Source organism: Cornus florida, unplaced genomic scaffold (genome assembly GCF_030987335.1).
Source record: "Cornus florida cultivar Cherokee Brave unplaced genomic scaffold, ASM3098733v1 CherokeeBrave_3.0.0_Hap2_Chr02, whole genome shotgun sequence".
NCBI lineage: Eukaryota > Viridiplantae > Streptophyta > Magnoliopsida > Cornales > Cornaceae > Cornus > Cornus florida.
Genome location: NW_026775572.1, coordinates 15,399,482 through 15,417,317, shown reverse-complemented (window position 1 = coordinate 15,417,317; position 17,836 = coordinate 15,399,482). Strand labels below are relative to the sequence as shown.

Below are 17,836 nucleotides of genomic sequence, written 5' to 3'. Positions count from 1 at the left end.
AAACAGCCTATTAACTAAACATAATTACATAACGACCCACTATTATATATATAACTTCTAACCATGTATGAGCAATACTCACTTAGGATTTTATCTATTCCACTTTTATATGCTGTTAAATGTTCTCTTGTTTAGAAAATGTATTTAGCATACCCATAGTGCTTTTACCAATTCTAAGTGTGTTTTTCCTGTCTCATTTTACTCTCCAAAAACATATCCTCCATGATCTTGTGCATATCCTATCCAGTCATGCTTTGTTTACTAGTTGAAATTTTAATAGGTAGGAGTGACTGAAATTTTTGTCACAAAGCCTTTGTGGAGTTCTTACTTGCTACGTTGGCACCATGTATTTGCAGTACCTTAGCAGCCTCTGTAACCATGCCATTGGACTTCAGTATGGCGGTATGGCTATGTTTTTGTACAATTAGAGGTGAGGTACCTGTGCACTGATTTAATGTTCGCCCATCCCTTTGAAATTATTTATTTATTTATTTTTAAAGTTAAGCGTGGTTTTCTCTTTTGAGGAAGAGTAGGGAAACATCAGTTGGTGGATATAATTCTATTGGGTCTCTCATCAGTTGATCATGCTTGTTTACTTTTTATCTAGGATATTAAATTGGAATCTTAACTGAAAGAAGATAGGAAATAAACAAGGTTGACATTTTTATTGAACACGTTTACCCCCTTATTACTGACACAGTTAAGTTCTGGAAAGAAAGAATTGCCAAACCTAAATGGATACATATATCGATTGATGAAAGCACCATATAACTTTTAGTTATGCAGGATGTGATAGTTCATCCAGATAAATGCCATATTTGAGCTTTTATCACCATTGAATTGTGCACCTGTACATGCTGTAGATGGAAGTTTGCCAAATTTATTCGCCAAATAATAGGCGCTTAATCCATGTTTCTATATAATGACAACTTTTATTACGTAAGATGGAAGACGCTCTTGCACTACAGTAGTACTAATGTAAATGTCACACGAGGACTCAAATAATTCATGATTCAATATCTTCAGAACTATCTTTTGACCTGAGTAACATGTTAGCTGTTCTGTTTTATCAGATACTTCCAGTGGATTTGATATTACTTAATATATATGTATATATTTATTTATTTATTTAAGGACCACATAGACTGTTAACACAAGTGGCTTGCATTTTTATTCTCATTTTCATTTAGTCCTTGCATTAATCCTTGCCCTAATAGGTGCTTTTGTTAACTGTATCTTTTTTCAGGACCATAAAGCACGTTTGGAGAAGTTACTCACATTTTCATTTTCATTTTTAGTCCTCGGTTTGTTCCTTGTCATGATAGGTATGATTTTGTTAATTATATTTGTTCTCCATTTAACTTGAAGCGTTTGCTATTACTGAGACAAACAGACATGCAACCGCATGCATGCACACACTTGAAAAATAGAAAAAAATGAGGAAAATACTAGTAGTACAAACTTAAAAAGCATATGAGATGACCAATGGGCTAGTGGCCCAGCCGTATCAAGCCCCTACTTTCCAAATGGAGGTTAGGGGTTCGAGCCTCCATGGAGGCATGTGTGTGTGAGTACCAACTATGAAAAAAAAAGCATATGAGATGTTCCAACTCCAGAAATTCAATATCTTTTTACTTGGTTGAGAATATAGATTGCCCCTGGAAGTTCCTCACTGTGAAGACTCATGCTGTCAAATTGGGATATGTATTTAGTCTAGAAATGAAGGGCAAATCCAATGCACAAGGCTCCCGTCATTGCGGGGTCGGGGAAGGGTTGGATGGACACAGTCTTACTGCCAAATGCGGGGAGATGCTGTTTCCTTGGGTCACGATGGAGCAACCTTACCGTTGTGCCAAGGCTTGCCCTTAGATTGAACTCCAAAGTGGCAAACTTAAACATGGCAGAATACTCTGAATAAATACTTTTATGCTCTATACATGTTGGTGAGTATCAATACTGCTATTTTTGTCATTGGGTGGTTGAATATATGAAAATTCAGGAAATGCCCTATCAATATTTAGTTCATGGCAGTTTCTTAACCCACCTTCCAGAAATTATAAGGAAAGAAAAAGGAGAAAAAAAAAATTATTTACAATAATTAGCCATTTGTTTATGTAAGAAATATATTTTAAGGATTCATTTTTTTGTTAATGATCACACTATTTGTTCAATCAGATCTAATAAGTTTCAAATAATCTATGAAGTTAGTGAATCGCACTCAGATATGGATTTGAATTACTTGTTAATGTAAAAATGGGCAATGTGAAACGATAACTATCAAATGAAGTTTTTACCCGCAATACTTGCTTCTCAGTGGTTGCTTGTAGCTTCATATATGCTAATGATTCAGCTGTCTTGTAATTTAGTGCTGTAGACTTGCCATGTTTTATAGTTAAAGATTACATGTCAGAACAAAATATTTCATAATCTAATGAACATTCTTATCTCTGCTGCAGGTAGATGTTTATAATTACAGGCGCTTCGCTTTTGTTCTCGAGTGGATGGGAAAGCATTCTCCAGGTATTTTTGTTCTAATAACTTCCAACTTAAGCTGTTATTGCAATTCAAGAATTCTACTGGACTGCTCCGAGAATAACATTGTTAGTGTTTGAGGCTACTAATTTTTGACCCAGAACACAGAGTCACTCGTCCTCTTTCGATCATAAAAATTGCCAAGCTGTACCGAGGTGAAATTCCAAACAATAATGCCAGTCTACTCTTGCTGCACTTTTGTTCAAAAGATCCATTAAATCATTACGTGCTTTGTGCACACATGATATGGTAGGTCAGACTTGCAAAGGTGCGAGACACTGACAGGCTGCCACACTGGCGAGCTACGGGTGCACAATCCCACATCGCCTGGGAAAGGAAAAGGTGAAGTGCTTATATGTAGGTGTGTCACTATAATTGGTATGAGGCCTTTTGGGTTGAAGCACAAGAGCAAAACCGTGCGTGTTCAGGCCCAAAGCGGATAATATCATAGCATGTGGTGGAGTGGGTCATTACAAATGGTATCAGGGCCTGACCCAGCCAGAAGTGTGGTAAAGTGCTTATATGTAGGTATGTCACTCCAATTGGTATGAGGCATTTTGGGTAAAGCCCAAGAGCAAAACCATGCGGGCTCAGGCCTAAAGCGGACAATATCATACCATGTGGTGGATTTTATTCCTGTTTTTCGCTTTATGTTGTCAATTTAATAACATCAATGTGCTATACATTGAAGGAAACACCCTTAGGTCCTAAAGCATTTATCTTATTATTGTGTGTTCTCCTTTCAAACAACAAACTCAAGCTCTCACAGTATGTTGATTCAATAAAATTATAAAACTAATTAATATGATCAGAGTTCATACAATATTCACACGTGTTTCTTTTAGTCATAATATATGTAACCCGGATGTCTAAAATCATCATTTTGTTCAACTTCTCTCCGTGGTCAAATCATAAATCACTTGATTCAGCCACTAGGGCTTGCATCCATGACACACAAATCCTAAATTGCTACATCTATTTCATTATATTCTCTCTTGATTTTGTTTACAATTACCACCTTTATTTATAGGTGAATTGGGGAAGACTTGTAATAAAGGAATTACACAGAAAGTTAAATATAAACATGGAAAGAACTTGTTGCCCAAGTATAGCAACATTAACATTCTGTCAATGGCTTAAATCACTCATATAATTATTCTCCAACACCCCCTTAAGTTAGTACACGGAGATTTAACTCAAGTGTCCAACTTGAAATTAAATATGAAGTTGTCGAAATTCTGAAATGAGTAAATCTGCGATGAGTTGATCCGGAGGTCCGAGACAAATTGATCCGAAGATCCGAGACGAGTTGATCCAAGATCCGTGACGAGTAGAGTATAAAGTAGGGTATGATAAACCTACTCTGATACCATGTTGAAATTGAAGAGAGATATACAAAATGAAGAACACAAAGATATAACGTTGTTCAACCACTAGAGCTTACATCCACGACACACAAATCCCAAATGGCTACATCTCTTTCATTACATTCTCTCTCGATTTTGTTTACAATAACCACCTCTATTTATAGGTGAATTGGGGAAGATTTGTAATAAAGGAATTACACAAAAAGTCAAGTATAAATATGGAAACAGCTTGTTACCCAAGTATAGCAACATTAACATTCTTAAATCACTCCTATAATTATTCTCCAACAACTTGGCTATTAGGAATGACTCCAATCCTGAGGAAGAAGAGGAGGTCCGTAGAGAAAATGCATGGGTGTGCCAGTGAAACATGAAGCAATCTATGCAATGTCAATACCATGATAGGATTGCTATATTATAACATATTCTATGCAGATTTGTTTACATTGATAAAATACATGGTTTCTTTTTGCTTTGTGAGAACCTCTAACTTCCTTTCCAGCAAATTTTAACCTTCGTTATTGGCATGTTACGACATTGGCTCTGTGGTTGCAAGGTTTTTATACTAATGCTTTTTTTCTCTATGGTAGTAGTCTTGTTGTTCTTCTCTCAAAAAAGAAATATAGTGCTGGAAAGCTGAGCACTGGGGTTTGGGAATTATTGTAGAGAACCACCAAAAATGCCATGGCCTCAGTCGGGAAGGGTTGGAGCTGATTTCCAATCACCCGGGAGTTACAAGTGGTAGGATCTGAACCAGCAATTTATGAAACTCATAGTATCTATTTGAGCTTTGAGCCAAACATTCAAGTACCCAAAATCACACAGAAGAGTGGACCAACATTCAATTGTTGTAGTTCGCCGTGCCTATGCAACCATTTCACCAAAGGGTATGTTTGGCAGCACCGAATTGGAGCTTGGAATTGGTGGTATTGGAAGCTCCAAAATCTGCTGTTTGGATGTTACACACTAAGACCGATTTGGAATCGGGTTATAATCCCAAATATCTCAATTACATTATTTGAATCCCATGGGTTGAGTTGAGAATCGGAACACCAAATCAACGTGGGATTGATTCACCAGATCGAAACGTCCGGCTCTGGCTTCTATCGCTCCATCTACCAACCTAGCTCTAGATTGTTCATCTCTAACCCTATCTCTTCCATCCCAATCTGTCTTCAAAAGCAAACTCCAGATTGTTCTGTCTCTATACACTTGATCTGCCTTCAAAATCTAACTCCAAATTGTTCATCTCGAATGATCTGCCTTCAAAACCTAACTCCAAATTGTTCATCTCGAACCCAGTTCATCAATCATATGTTTCGATCCCTAGCTCAAGATCAACACACAAATCGTGCAGTTGAAGATAAAGATCGCCATTAGTAGTAAAGTATATGTAACAGTTCATTTCCTCCAATGGCCTCAGAGCAAATCCAATGCAGAGTTCCAGCAAATTTTTAGACTGTCTTTTTCTCAAGATGAACAAACGGATACCAAGTAATATAGGTGACATGTCAATTTCTCTCTCTACTGATTATTTTCTCTCTTCGACTTCTTCTGCTTTAAACCCTGACTGCGCATTTGCTACTTTGCAGAGAACCAAATTCACGAAAAATCTCTCTATCGCAACTTTTCTCTTCAGTTACACTTAAGCGGTCGAGGTCTTCATTCGTCATATAAAATACACCAAAACTGTTCTAGTGGCTTTGTGATTGAGGTTAGTATCTAGTGATCTATCATTTTTCATGGTGAAAGATTGAACAAAATTATGATTGATTTATTGGCTTTGTGATTGAGGCTAGTACCATTTTTATGTTGTGGTTATCTGAGCTTTTTAGAGATATTGTTACTGGGTGAAGCTGGAGATTGATGTGGGACTTGTTTTGCAGCAATCATGGTTTATGCTTTAGAGACCATGTAGAAAGAGTATTCCTATATAATTCTTCTCTCATCTAGTTCCAATTATGTTTACTCTTGTATGTGATGTTCTGTTTGTTTGCATACACTTTACCATTAATTGCAGTGCACTTTGCACTTCCTTGAATAAATGTTGCTATGTCACCACCAGTTGTGTTCTTATTAGTTTGCGAATTGCAAAAGTTGGACAAAAGAAATTCAATAAACCCAATTTGACTTCTGAAGTTTCCTTATCCTTTTTTGAGAATTAATGTTTAGAGGCACATCCCACCATTAAATCCGTGTACTAGTTCAGGGGCTATAATTGCAGTTAGACAAGCTTGATAAATCCCTAAACAGGTTTTAGAAACCCCAACGGTAAAAGGACTGGTTGGCTGAAAATCAGTCCATACTAAAATTTTAGGCCACGACTGATGCTTTAGATCACACTTTGTTTTCCATTTTTCTTTCTTTCTTTTTTATCATATAATAAGAGTTAAGAGTGAAGAGCAGGTGTTGGATGTGCTCGAGCATATGTGCCTTGTAAAGGAAAATTGAGCTAATGCCTCCCTTTTTCAGAGAATTCATTCTGCCATCTCATCAGTTTATTATCCACTTACAATTTTGTTGCTTTATTATCTATTAGAACTAATGCATTTTACAAATTACAATCTATGAGGTTGCAATTGAAAATTATAGAAGTATTTCATTTCCAAAGGTCATTGCTCAGTGCAATGAAAAAAATTCTGGTTATCAAGCTTGAGTGTGAGTAACAGTATGAGACAGCTATTTTATACAAAAATATTGTCAAAGCTCAGTATATCTCTTTATCTTTCTTTCAGCATTAGATGATGGTCCTTTTTTTCTATTTCTTCTCAACAGCTGCTTGGTAAATTTAGTTAGTTTAGTTGGTGAAGTCTCTGCCTAGTTGTATCAAATATTTTGGTTAATTCCTGCATAAGTGATTCATGAATAAGAATACTATATAAATTGGGAAAATTATATTTTATTTACCAAAATTTAAAATAATTACAGCACACTGATCAGTCTTTCTCATAATATTCTTTCCTTCATAGTCCCTATAAAAATTCCTATCCCTTTACCAAAATCAGTTTAATTATTACTACATGTTTGTATAGAAATGGAAAACCTCAACATATGACTTTAATGTTTACTCAATAATAAACATTAGTAGTTGTAATAATAATAGTTATAATGATGGTTTACTCTTGTCTGACGGATGAGATTCAATAAAACTGTTTATGTATGTAAAATTAGCCTTTTAAGTCATCAACCATTATGTTTCTGTGCTGTCCATAAAGTTTTATATATCTTCAACAGAGCAACAAAGGCCTATAGGGACTTGAGGAGTCATTCAGATCATAAGCAGGTGGTGTCTTTGCCCAAATACTTAGAATTTGGTATATTATTCTTTTCCCATTACATGAATTTTTTTTATTTAATTAGGTGTTATTGATGTTTGGGGTGTTTTGTAATTAGAAAAATGTTTGCATTCTCATCTACATAATAGATAAATATTGATAGCTGTTAATCTTGTCGTGACAAAATTATCCATCTATCTATACTTATGACAACATGAAGAGGAAGGACTTTTATGCAAGAAAGTATTGTTAAAAGAGTCATTTCTTCATCTTCTTGAAGACATCACAAAGTTGTGGTATTTTCAGCTCCTGCATGTGGTTGTTATGGGTTGTTTATGAACTCCAAAGTTCTTTGTGACCCATGAACAACCCATTCAATAACTCAAGCTTTTTTAATTGAATTTTAGTTTCCATCTATCTGCTTATGTGTACAGTTAATTTTTTCCTCAAATAGAATTGTTTAATGTACCTTAGTTGATCCATTGTGCTTACATTCAGATGCCTATGCTGAGTTGCCCTACTTTTTCATTTCAATTCTATGTACAGTTACTGCATTCTCTAGAAATGTTCGGCTTGTGTGATATTTTACTAAACAAGTTCAAAACTTCTTTGCTACTTACAACATTGACTTAAAAATATTCCCATTGATGATTTCAGTTGTGGTGTTTCCTGACAAATTTATTGCCCTTTTGCTTTAGTTGTGAATGTGAAACTGAGGTCCTGTCATTTTTTAGCATGAATGCACTGAAGTGGCCTGACATATTACTGAAGACGGTGTTTTTAATTATAGTAAGGAACTGTCTTGGATCAGCTTTAGTTAAACTGTAATATGCACATGTGTTTCTAGGAACTTCAAACCTTTTGACAAATTGAGTGCCACATCTATTATAATGTGTTTAGTAAGTTGCACCTTCCGACATTTCTCTATATCCTTCAATTCAAAGATATGAAATTTTGAAATATTGTTCCACTTGAGAGCAATAACAATTGTGCTCACACTATCACAATTCTAGGTGATTGCTGTTTATGCATATTATTTGGTAAAAGTGCAATGCTACTGCTTCCTATTATTCTTTAAAAAAAAAATTTATCATAACTTTGTATGGATGAGATTCATCATTTAACTCAGTGGAACATCATTGCAAAACTTGAAGCTCTATGTTACTTTTACTTAATTTTATATCATGTGTGAATAAAGAAATGGATGATACTAATGTGTGGAATATTAAACCATTTTTTTGGAGGAATCATTCGGGAATGATGGGTTGAATGACGATGCTACTAATGTGATTCAACGATACTACTAATGTTGTTGAATGCCAGCTTGGAAAATCTTAATCTTCTTCAGTTTCACAATCTAGAAAAATAAAATAATGCAACTCAGATGCACTCCATGCGGTTTTGGGACATGTGGCTAACTCCCTTGAAAAAGTTTCTTTGAACCTCCAAAGCCGAGTACCAAGATGGGGTTAGAAGAAGTCTTTAAGGTTCCAAATTTGAGCCAAACACAACTCTTGACTGGCAGTAGATGTATCGAGGTGTGATCAAATGGAAGTTTGAGATATTTTGTGACCTTACTGATCTTTGAAAAGACAATGGATAATGATACAACTTTGTTGATTCTAGGCTGTTGGTTCTCTTCGAGGCTGCTTTTGCGTACTGTTGTTTATAGATATAGTTTTAGATTCATTTTGATGTGATTGGTTGCTATGGGTCTTAATGCATTGATGATGTAAAAAGTTATTGGATAAATGTACTAGGATTTCAGGATTTGCTGCCTTGAAGATTTTCCTGTTGCTAATCTTTAGGTTGAACTGTGTAATTTGAAGATATACAATTTATGATTATCTTAATTTCAAATGTTATATGTATACGAGTTTGCCCTTCTGATGAGGGAAATTTAAGGAAATTAATGCTTGTTCCATCAGAAAATATATAAGAGAAAAAAATGAATTATAGAGTGCAATGGTTAGTTATCAGTTTTCCAGTGGTTAGTATTAGTGGGAGTCCATTGATGACTTTGAAGCCTAATTATTTCAGCTGTTGCTAGGCATGCAACCTGTATCATAACGGTACATACAATATTTCACATAAGTATTTATAAATCTATATATGTTTATGTAGTATATGTTAGTTATTTAAGTATGTATCTATATAAGTATGTGCACTTGTATATCACATATTTATATGTGCTTGTAATTCTATATATGTTTACAATAATTAATTATATTCCAAATCAATGATTCAATTCCATAAAATTAAAGTTGCAATTCAATTGCACTTGAATTTCAATATTTAATCAAGACAGTTGATTTGAAATTGAATTGGTGAGAATGCAATCCCATGAAATTTCAATCCCAATGATTCGTGCGTTGTCCTAAAATCTTTACGTCTTCCTACGTGCAAATTGTGACGACTATGAAAAGCTTCGAAATATAACTTCAGTGTCTTCTATGCACGCATTCACATAAGAACATTTATTAAGTTTTGTAGTGTTGCAACTCAAAGATAAGAATATAATATTATATATGGGTTGCAAGAAGAGAATAAATAAGGGACATAAGGATATAAGTTAATCATTAATTACTTTATTTAAGAGATCATATATTTACCTCTAGTTAATAGACACAACCTTTATCAGACACCTTTTCATATTTACTCACACTTCTTTAATTTAACCATAAAATGAAGTTTTAAAAACTTTATATGGTAAAAACCTAACACCTTCCACAACCATCGCCACCGTCTTACACCACCACCGCCATTGCTTTTCACCACCACCACTGCCACCATCACCGATGCCGCTACCGCCTTCCACCACCATTGCCACCACCGGAAATCTTTCTATAATTCACGAACTTAATTTTTTCAATTCACAAATTCAATTTATTAATTCTAGAATTTACAACGATTTCTCATTAATTAAATTATGAGCAGCTACATGCATGTGAGATTGTTTTTTTGAGACAATAACCAAATGTGCTTAATACTGAAAAAAAAAAAAAGATTAAAAAAGTGAATAATTAACCTACAAAGTTAAACAAGAATAACATGTCATTACCATATTGTTCATTTTTGTTTTTTTATTTAAGTTTAAAAATATTAGATGTGTGTACAGTATATACATACATGTATATTGGTTTTACTTTTAGTAGTTAAGATATTTATTATGTAATAATTCGTTAAAGTAATCATTTCTATGAAATGTTAAACAATCTCTTTTTTAAGAATCTAGAATAAATATATGAATTTTGGAAGTCGCATTTCTTTATAAATAAAAGATATGATATAGTTTTTGCATTTTAATTAATATTAATATTAATATTATATATTTTTTAATACAAAATAAATAATGTTACTAATAATTCAAACAGTTTTTTTATTTTATTTTATTTCCACTCAATACTATATATACAAATATAGAGATTAAATTTTGCCATTTTCGCACTCCAGCTCATTGTGACTTGGATTTTTATCCTTTCGAAAGAGTTTTGACATAAACAACTATGAGCTAAGCTCTCCATAAAAGATAATATTTCTTTCAACTAACAACTATTTAATTTCAGTAACTGAAGATACCAAAAATGGCTTGGGCCGGGTATAACCCATACCACTAAAGATTGGATCGGGAGAGAGCATTTGACTCAATCGGATGACAGCTCATCAAGACCAACATTCATTAAGACAATTTCCAAGCCCAATCTCAAAGCAAATGAAGTAAGCCTGTATCCAAAAAGGAGCCCAAGGGATCGGCCCAGCATAGAAGACGAAAGAAGAAGCTTCTAGGATACTTGTAAAAGTCTATAAATAGAAGGAAAATAGAGAAAAAAAAGGGTTAAGATATTTTGAAGTGTAAGAAATTAGCTTTCCAAATAGAGAGAGTATTTTCATTGCATTTTCAGTAACACTTTCCCTCTTACCTTTCAAAGTCTTAGCTGAATTGGTATATTTATACATATCCTTCCTCAATTATTAGAGGTACATGGAATTTCTGAGATAGGAGCTAGCATTTTCATTGTCAAGTTTATTTTTATTTTTTTCCATCAAGCAATTTGTATATATTGGTTTAATAATGTACAGTGGTGGGCCACAGGCCGAAAAACAGATAAAGCTAGTGTTGGATCAAAGTTCCATGGATCAAACGATGCGCCCAATTCAAAGCCCAAAACCCAACTCAGTTTAGATCATAGATTTGCTTTGATTGGTTAATTTTCTACATATATGTTTATTTATTTTTATTTATTTTCCTTCTTTTGAAATGGTTTCCACCTTATATGTTGTTTGTTGCTTTATTTATTTTTCTTGTGAATAATTAGTAAGCACAGTATTCTACAAGATACATACTCTTTTTCCCTCAAAAGTGTATGGCTTTAATTTTTCTCAAAAGTGAAAGAAATTTTAAATTATTAGCTTTAAAGTCCTTATTTGAATGGAAAAGGGTGAAGGTTTTAAATTCTCTTTAAAATTTTTTTAAAAGGTTGTGAAGCTCTGATTACACACATACCAAATCCACTTAACCATATGTGTTATTTTCAAATCTTTAATGTACAAGTATTTGTTTGAGCTTTCTATCTCAAAGAGTTTTTTTTTTTTTTTTTTTTTTTTTTTTTTTTTTTTTTTTTTAAGTCTTTTAAAAGACACTAATTACAAAATCTTAACAAAAAAGATGATGTAAATAATTATGGGTAAGGGTAAAAAAGGCAATGGCAATAATAAGTTTTTTTTTTTTAAAGGGTAAAAAAGGCAATGACAATAATAAGTTTTTTTTTTAAAAAAAAAGAAAAAAAGAAAAAGAAAAAGGAGGAGGATGGGATAAAGACGAGGTCTTGTCGTCAACAAGAAAAACAGACAAATTCGTCGCTTCTCATGCCAACATCATCATTGTCTCCTGATTCACTTTGGAAAATGGCGGGCCCTTGTGGGTCACAGCTCAGGCATTTAACGTGCGCCGATGGCTAGCTTCACCCGCCACCCCAACCTGAAAATAAGTGTGAACAATATAAAAGCAAGGTCCAAATTAACTACTTAACTTTTAAATATGAAAGTTAATTTACATATACAACCTTAAGACACTTAACTATTATTCAAAAGAAAATTTTAGAAGGAAGTTGACGAGGGTAACTTATGTTTTTACCCTTTTTTAATGGGTTCACCGTTATTTTTGGTTACGTGGACAATACTTGTTAACTTAAACATGTTCTTTTTTGGCCTCACTATGTGTATGGGCAGTAAACATGTGTATCAGTGATGTGGGCACCTTGTTTTGTAAATTAGTATGCATGGAACATGAATATGCTTATTGGCATTGGTACTTGAGAACTTATATGATGTAATATTTATGACTTGTTGGTATATATGTTAGTGAATTAGTAAGGATGATATAATATATTGTACTACACATTCAAAAAATACTACACCACGTTACAAATAAAAGTGTGAAAAATATAACAGTAAGGTCCAAATTGACTATTTAACTTTTAGATATGAAAGTTAATTTACATATATAACCTTAAGGCATTTAACCATTATTCAAAAGAAAAATTTAGAAGGAAGCTGATGAGGGTAACTTACGTTTTTACCCCTTTTTAATGGGCTCACCGTTATTTTTGGTTACGTAGGCAGTACTTGCTAACTTAAACATGTTCTTTTTTGGCCTCACTATGTGTATGGGCAGTAAACATGTGTATAAGTTATGTGGGCACCTTGTTTTGTAAATCAGTATGTATGGAACATGAATATGCTTGTTGGCATTGGTACTTGAGAACTTATATGATGTAATATTTATGACTTGTTGGTATATATGTTGGTGAATTAGTAAGGATAATATAATATATTGTATTACACATTCAAAAAATGCTACACTACATTACCAATGTCCCTGTCACTAGGATACAAAAGTATATAACATGATCATACCTGGAACACAAAAAATAAAAATGCTTCCAAAGACCATTGTCTTGGCTATTTCTAACATGACCTAAGTTGTGCAGTTACATACAAAAGTTTGATGGACCATTGATGTTCCATGCAAAATTTAATTCAAATAGTGGAGGAAAAAGTTTTGCATGGCTGGACGTAGAGATAAAGAGAAAGGGTACTTTTGTCTTTTTTAAATGATATAATTTCAATTTAACTAATGGACAATTTGGTTTTCTAACAATATCAAGGTTATTTATGTCCAAAAGTATAATTACCCAACATTGATTTGATGCATCACTCAAGAGTGAAACCACAAGGGTGGTTAATGAATATATCACGCATATTTCTATTTAAGTGTACAAAATGAAAACCTCATAAGTGTTAAATGTAATTTGCCCAAAAAAAAAAAAAAAATCTTCCTTTAATTATAATATTTTAACTTATATTTCTAAATACATGCATCACAATACTTTTAATTAATATTTATAGTTACGAATGCAACAACATGCTATTTGTTTAGCATATGTCTAACATATTTAAATATTATAGTATTCATTCCCGCCCCCCCCTTTTTTTTTTTCAAAAGAAAAGAAGAAGAAGAAAAGAGCCTATTATGTTATGCCATTCAATTAATTTTTTTTAATTAAATTCATTTTGTTTTATCTAATTTTTTATCAAATGCCCATCTCATATAGTTATATATATATATATATATGTATGTATGTATGTATGTATGTACACATTATATAAAATAAAAAAAATATAATAATGGTATAATAATATATAATGTGAGTAAACATATAAAATTTGAACATATATATAGTTGCACTTAGGGGTGGACAAACAATTCACAAATTCGATCCAGGCCGATCCGTACGGATCGATAGCGGATTAAAAAAATAGAATTTGTAGCTCACGGATCGAATCATGGATTGGGCTATTAAAAATTCGATCCGACCCGTGAATTGAATCCGTAAGATATATATATATATATATATATATATATATATATATAATATTAGTTAATTTAATTAGTTGATGATCATTTAATGGACTTTAAGAATGTATTAGTTAATGATCATTTAAATATCTTAATTAATGACGATAAATTTAATTTTATCTATTCAGTTATGGTTAAAAAATATATAATATTGGACTATTTAGGAAAATTTTCAATCGGATCCGATCCGTGGGATAACGGATTGGTGATAGATTCAGATTTTTTCAATCCGTTGGGAGCGGATCGGATTTGGATTGATGCCTAATCCAATCCGATCCATTCATGGCCACCCTTAGTTGCACTCATAACTATAAATTATATTTTTTAAATTTTCTTCTATGTTTTTTTTTTTTTTTAATTAAAAGTATAGTGATGCATGTAACAAAATATATAAGTTGAAATATTATTTATTCGAGAATGGAAAAGATAAAAAAAAAAAGAAAAAGAAAAAAAAAAAAAAACTAACTAAATTCACCAAGTTGGGCAAATTGCATAAAACCCGCTTGACTGGTTAGTGAAGGTATTTTTGACAAAAATTCTAAAAGTCACCCTCCTCAATTAGTTGAGAAGGTTTTTTTTATTACAAAAATAATAATAATAAAGGAGAATTTACTGTAAAACGTTGAAAGTTGAAGGAAGTTAAATGCACTCTGTCCTAAAAAAAATAATCCTAATAAGAAGTCAGAGACCGTGATTTCTATACTCTGCAGGTGTAAAAAAAAAAAAATGCAAGAAATTAGATGCATTATACATAGAGAGAAAAATTCAGGTACTGTTCTTTTGATATTTTATTTATTATTATTATTTTCACCTTTTGATATTTTACACCCTTCACTTCTGTCTTTTATTAAAAATAAAAAGACATAATAAAGTACAAGCATACAGAAGTTTGAACAGAATTTTCAGATTCAGTCCCTCCAAACAATTTCTTATTTAATTCGCTAAAATAATCATCTCTTAAACAAAAAAGTGAGAAAAAATAAAATAAAAATAAAAATCGTGTAGTGCTTTTTTATTGAGACTCAATTGATTTTGTAACTTGACTTGACTATAAGTTCACCTTCCTTTAAGTTTAAGGTTAAAGTCCAATTCATAAAGTTAAGGTAAAGCAATCAATATAGTGCTCCCCTCGATTAAATTGCCACCTTACCAAAGATTGTAATTGTAGTATATTTATCACGTCAATATATTGTAGGTTGAGAGGGTCGATTGTATGTTATTAAAAAAAAATATAAAAACAAATAAATTTCAACCCTAATGTCAATCTTTGTCAAAAAATTATTAGAAGCAATTTCATCAATAGAAAAGTTATATAATTATATAATTTTGGTCCATTATAATTTAATAAAAAAATAAAAAATTATATACTTATTTATTTATCAAATTGTGATAGACCGAGTATATAATCTCAAATCATGTAAAAATATTCTTTTTACTAATAACATAATCTGGGATTACGTACATAAACTTCACAAGTAACCAAAAAAAAAAAAAAAAAAATTTGACGCATTGTTTTTACATATAAAACAGATAAAAATTTAAATAAAAATAATACATTCATTTACGCGCCACTCCCTAGCATATAAAAATTTCTTCTCCTCTCAATGCCCTTTTGTGGGTCAATGATTAAGCGAGTCTGCCACACGAGTTATTGCGCGCGTGGGAGGATTTGTAATGAGCTTAGGGAGGTGGATGGGGTTTGCAGATAAAGATGAGAGGACAATGATAATGGTGGCCCATCCGAATGTCTATCTTTTTCAGCCGTGATCAATGCCAGCTGGGTGCCACATGATCTCCATCAGATGGGTCCAGATAGTTCATGATTAAGGGGTATAAAAAGACAACTTTGACCATGGTTCCACCTAATAAAGGGTAAGTTATCTTCATTATCACTGAATAAAGAATGTGTTTGCACATAGAACTGTAAAAGCTAGCACTACCAAAAAAAAAAGAAAAAAAAAAAAAAAGCTAAGCACTAAAGCTTGTAAAGCTAAATACTTTAGCATTTTTTAATTGCTAAGAATAAAGTTTGAGAAATATTATAATCTGAGCAATTGTTTTATTTTTTTTCCGTTTTTCCTTTTTAGTTCTAAAATAATACATGATGTGTCAGTGAGTGCATACAAAAAAATGAAAAAAATGAGTTAAAAGATAAAGAGTTCTTACTATAAAAAAACAATAAATAAAATAAAATTTGATTCAAGTGATATTGAACACTTAAATGCATAAATGTCACTGCACTAACCATATTATTTTGACATTAGAGTATTTATTGGATCCGACATTAGAGTATTTATTGGATCCAACACTTAGGGCTGGCCATTTGTGTTTGCGAGTCATAATTGTGCCGTGTTGATTTAAGGGTATTCTATTAAACAGTTCATCCCCAACGCGACCCGTTTAATAATCGTGTCATGAACCCTAAATACTAATCCGACCTATTTATTAAACGGGTTACACGTGTAACCCATTTAATAACCTGTTTAATAAAATCAAATATTTTATTTTTTAAATTATTAATAATACTCTGTCAAACATTAAATACTAGAAAAATATAAGGTTTAATGCAAATAAATTACTAAATAATGTCTAATCGACAAAAGAATAAATTATAAGATATTAGATAGTAATTTTGGAATTTAAATAGAATTTTGATTATGACACATATAGTTAAATGATTTATGCGGGTTGAATTCCTCAACCCAAATACGACATAATTAACTAAATGAGTTAATCGCGTCGGTCCGTTTACGACCCGAATTTATTTAAGATCAACCAAAATTTATTTAACTCGTGTCATATTCGAGTTGTGATAACGAGTCGTATCAAACTTTGTCAACCCTATCAACACCTCAAGTTGTATAAATGGACAAAACCCTTACAAATACGATCTTTCGCAGAATATTCATTATTCCTTGCAAATTTTATATTTGACAACCATTTAAAGGCTTTGAGTTTTGAATGAATCACTTAATCATTATGTTTAATAGCCATTGCCATATCACATAGATTTTTATTATTATAATAATAGTAGTAGTAAGTGACAACCATTTAAAGTCATTAGGTAATCAAATATGGAGATCTTAATTATTAGATTTTACCATAATCATAAGATCAGTGCTTTTTGAAGGTTCTTATTGAATAATGGAACTATGTTTAGAAGCATTAAAAACAACTTTTAGGTGAACCAATACAAGTGAATACATTAGTGTGAGAGTGTGAAACGGTGTATGAATTAATATTACTCTAGGAGCATTTTAATCATTTTATTTGTAAGATTTTGATTTTGTATTTGATAAAAATACAATACAAAATAAGAGTGATATAAGGCAGGAGGAAAAAAACAAAATGCATATTTAACAACCGTGTCGCTCACGTGACCCAATGATAGGGAGCGCCCCGGGGTGCCAACAGCTAAAAGGGATAGAATTGGAAATTTAGAAACAAACATTATTTTGTTTTTGGGAAGTTTCGTAACAAACTTTTTTTTTCGAGAGAAAAAAAAAAAGGTAAGAAGAAGAGACAACATGTAACGGTTATAGCGTGGTATTGGTTGGATGCCAGACTGACCATTCCATCTAGGCCCACAACAGTTCCCAAAGAAATCAGACGATCAGATCAGCCTCAGCCTTACCTTTCGTGGTCCCACTCTTAACTTTCTGTCTACAAAATGAAATTATTTCTCTATCTGTAATTTCCAAGAAAGCCCCTACATGATCCATAAATGCGTCATGTTTCAACGC

General features: G+C 32.4%; 1 long non-coding RNA gene across 1 annotated transcript; it reads left to right on the top strand.

Annotated features, from left to right (window-relative positions):
* Nucleotides 1-235: 235 nt before the first annotated feature.
* Nucleotides 236-7,900, top strand: LOC132293839 (uncharacterized). The gene is made up of 4 exons (XR_009477922.1): nt 236-430; nt 1,247-1,325; nt 2,457-5,402; nt 5,492-7,900. It is a non-coding gene; the product is annotated as an uncharacterized LOC132293839 (long non-coding RNA).
* Nucleotides 7,901-17,836: the final 9,936 nt, after the last annotated feature.